The sequence below is a fragment of the Manduca sexta genome, unplaced genomic scaffold (assembly GCF_014839805.1).
Source record: "Manduca sexta isolate Smith_Timp_Sample1 unplaced genomic scaffold, JHU_Msex_v1.0 HiC_scaffold_1654, whole genome shotgun sequence".
NCBI classification, from domain to species: Eukaryota; Metazoa; Arthropoda; class Insecta; order Lepidoptera; family Sphingidae; genus Manduca; species Manduca sexta.
In genome coordinates, this window is record NW_023592540.1 from 24628 (window position 1) to 29016 (window position 4389).

A 4389-nucleotide genomic window follows, 5' to 3' on the forward strand; every position below is an offset into this window, starting at 1 on the left:
TTCGACATTTTCTTTTATACCTGCACTTCAATATGGCTCCACAGCATCGGATAGTAAGCGGGGAGATCCAGATGGGATGTCGACTGACGAGATATGGTTGTTCACCGTCATTCGATACTATCACGCAGTCCTGTTTGCAATTGCTTATACTCAGGCTAATCTCGGAACGCGATACAGTTACGGCTAATATGACGGGTTGGTTTGTACCACCTTATAGGGTGGTCTCTATTCGGATATTTATATTCATATCCTTGCACCAGCAACTAAATTACCTTACAATTAAAATGTTCAATCGTACTGTCGAAAAAAAAATAAGCGAACCAGAAGTAATTTAGCTTCTATAAGTGAAAAAATCGGTTTAATAGTACCTGAGTTAAGCACGTATAAACAAACAAACTCTCAGTTTTATATATTAGTATCGATATATGCTCTGCTAAACTCAACATTCATTCAAAAAAGCGATTGGGCTCGTCCGGGATTTGAACCCGGGACCTCTCGCACCCTAAGCGAAAATCATACCCCTAGACCAACGAGCCGGTGGCAATCATTCACCAAATAACGTAAAACAAAGATGTAACACAAATACATTTTACTTTCACTCAAGCGATTGGGCAATGTGTTATCAAGTTACGTGACTTCTAAGCCACTTATTAACTGCAGTCATTGGAACTGCTGACAATATTCAATATAGCAGGTTTTTACACAACTACTAGCAGCAACAGCTCAGGTTCTAGAGCTCGGTAAAAATAATAGCCTCGTCGCGTATTACATAAAACCTAAAATGCACACCGAAATGTGTTTGTTATTGAAGAATACAATAGATATATATCTACCCCTGAAAGGGAAGAGGGTGGTGCTAGACTACAGACATAAGTCCATGATAGCCTAGTGGAAAATAAAATATATTGCCAAAACAAAGGTTAGCATATTCAAAACCTAAGGCACACACCGCTGACTTATCGAAGTTACGTGTGAGTTGTTTATCAATTATCGTTCTATTTAACGATACTGTAAATTATTATGTGGATGCCTACGTTTTTGAGAATTCTCAATAAGAATTTTGATAGTATACTCAGTCCGTTAAACTGCACTAGTCCAGCGTCAACCAAGATCTAAAAACCCTTAGTAATAAAGGAGGCCTGTGCTTAGCATCGGACAGTGTCTACTACAGGGCTGATATTAAGAAAATATATATAAATAAAGTATTGAATCCCCTCCTAGCCGAATTTCGGCCACGGCGCCAATCTCAACGGAGATCAGCCAGGTATGCAGGATATATTATAGTGCACAAGTGTGTGCGCAGTACACAGGTGCACTCTCTATTCCTTCACTCTCATAGTTCGGTGAGACGGCAATCCGACATTACCGGTGAGAGATCAGGCGCAGGACCAACGGCTTTACGTGCTTTCCGAGGCACGGGGGTATCACACCGCCAATTTCCTGACTCCGAGCTGCGACCGAGTAATTTTTTAAGATGGAAAAACCCAGTCACAATTATTTTGGCCCGACCCGGGATTCGAACCCAGGACCTCAGCGCGGTAGCCGTACTTGTACCATGTACAATTACAACTACGCCATCGAGGCAGTCAAAAAAATAAAAAAATATAGTATTATTATTATATTATGCTACAAAGCGGTAATTTGCGTATCGATATCGATGCGACCTCATCCCTACGGCACACAAGATGGCCGGTAATGCTTGCGTTAATCGCAGGTGCGCCGCTCGCTTAATGAAGTTTCTTGTTAACTACGATGCTTGTTTACCGACACAGACAGTGGCTCTTTCGGGTCGTATTATAGCTGATTTCCTCGGTGGCGTCGTTGTTATTGTACATCGTAATATGAGTACTGCGTTGATGTTCCGGGTTTAAATCCCGGGTCGAGCGAAATAATATTGACTGGGTTTTTCCACCTTAAAAATTACTCAGTCACTTTGTAATTCAAAGTGTTGGATGGTTTTTCTACTGTTTATGGGCGTTTGTATCGCTTACCATCAGGCAAACGGCAAGCTCATCTCGATATTGAAAGCAGTAAAAAAATATAATCTATACTATTATATAAAGCTGAAGAGTTTGTTTGCTTGTTTGTTTGTTTGAACGCGCTAATCTCAGGAACTACCGGTTCAAACTGAAAAAATATTTTTGCGTTAAATAGCCCTTTGTTCGTGGAGTGCTATAGGCTATATATCATCACGCTATGGCCATTAGGAGCGGAGCAGTAATGGCTAATCTCAGGAACTACTGGTCCAAACTGAAAAATTCGTTTTGCGTTGGATAGCCCTTTGTTCGTGGAGTGCTATAGGCTATATATTATCACGCTATACCCAAAAGAAGCGGAGCAGTAATGAAACATGTTGCAAAAACGGGGGAAAAATATTATTTTGAGAGCTTCCGTTGCGTGCGCTGCGTAAACGGTTAAAAAAGTTCTAAAAAATATATTATAAAACAAAGTCCCCCGCTGCATCTGTCTGCCTGAACGTGTTAAACTCAAAAACTACCCAACGTATTAAGATGAAATTATGCATGGAGACAGTTTGAGACCCTGGGAAGAACATAGGCTCCCGGGAAACTAATACTTTTATAACGGAAAACTTTAGCCTGAAAAACTTTATAACGCGGGCGGAGCCGCGGGCAAAAGCTAGTATATGAATATAATTTTTAGAATACATTAAAACAATACATCATTAAAGTAATAAATTTTGTGTCTCTGATATGGTCTGGTAGTCCACATCAACAAACTTTAAGAAGTATATCTATAAAACTAACTATGATATGATGGTTTTGTAATACGGGAAGCTATCTAATAACGCTGTACCAGTAAATTTATTTTAATAGAGCATTCGGACGCCACCATCAAGAATATATAACCAAACTTGGTCAAATATGAAAAATTCAAACTTGAATGTCGCAACTCAGAGTTACCGCTGTGTTACCGCACGCCGAACTTTGGCAGTAATATTCGCGAAATATGTGCCCGCGTTATGACCTGATGACGCTCGGAATTGATTTCTTAAGTTTGTCCATTTAACTTTTAATGTAGGGAAAATGGTAATATGGAAGGCGATATGAAATGTCACTTCACGCTTTTATATGAAATGGGTGGAAAGAGATGTATCATCCAAAGAAAGAAAGAAGAAATAGAAAGAAAATAACATTAATTGGCCACAGATTGGGTGGAAAACATCATTTACAATAAATTAAACTTCTAATGAGCTAAGAGATAAAAAACAAAAAGTAAATACAATTTCATAGTTAGGTGAGTACCTATAGACATAAGTACTCAGATACACATCCAGTGTGGATGGTGAGTTCAATAACAATTTATTTCTTTCAAAAAATCTAAAGCCATTATTTTCCAGAAGATCTGGTTAGACCTTCATTACCCACAACGACCTATTTACTCGTTATATTAAAAAATAAAAAATCCCAACTCCCGTAAAAATATCATCTAACTTACTTCCCAACTTTCACTAACTATTAAAATAAATTCCCAATTCCCATCCCGGTAAAATTTCGGAAGGTAACTTGCAAATTCTCGTACATTCTAGTCCGGGATGGTCGTTATTTAGCGTTAACCGAGAGCTATTTTAATTCTTATTTCAAACCGAAAGTTGAAAACACCTGCCCTCTGAGATATGTAGACAGTATCGGAAAAATCTATTAGTTTACTTCGAGACAGTATAATGAAGCTATCTATAAAGTTTTTGTAAGCTTTTGCCCGTGGATTTGTCTGTTGTGTTTCTCTTTTTTCACCTATTAGTAGCACACATATCAGATGCTGTACCTTATTGCTTTTTTAATATTGATTGATGTAATATGTAGTGCTGTTGGTGTACCGTATTACAAATAAATAAATAAAGGGGTCAAAAGTATTATAATATGAGCATGCTTTAAAAATAAAGTCGATGTTATTATTCGGCGCATGGTCTTTATGTGATAACAAATCATATTGTAATCTATTGGACCGACACACGCTTTCAATATTAATAGAGAAGCAGAAGAAAGAATGATTATCTAGTGTTAACAATTACGTGAAAGTACAAAGAAATAAGCATGACATAATAAATTGTCACAGCTAATACCTACATGTTGTCGATATTACAATTTGGTTGGTAATAATAGTAATATCAGCCCTGCATTACATACTGTCCCATTTTTGAACACGGGTTTCTTCTACTGAAATTTGGATTGACAGACTTTAGATACCCTTAAAATTCTTATAGAGAACATTTCAGGTGTTCAAGTTTCCTCACGATGTTTTCCTTCACCGTTAAAGCAAGCATTCACAAAGAATAAGCCATAACGTTAGAAAAGGCATACCCTTGGGCTTTTAACATGCGGACGTTCGTCATAGTAGTTAGTTCCACTCCCAAATAGGCAAGCTAGGTTA

General features: G+C 37.9%; 1 non-coding gene across 1 annotated transcript; it reads right to left on the reverse strand.

Annotated features, from left to right (window-relative positions):
* Positions 1–464: 464 nt before the first annotated feature.
* Trnap-agg lies at positions 465–536 on the reverse strand. The gene has a single exon. It is a non-coding gene; the product is annotated as a tRNA-Pro (tRNA).
* Between the last annotated feature and the right edge of the window lie 3853 nt (positions 537–4389).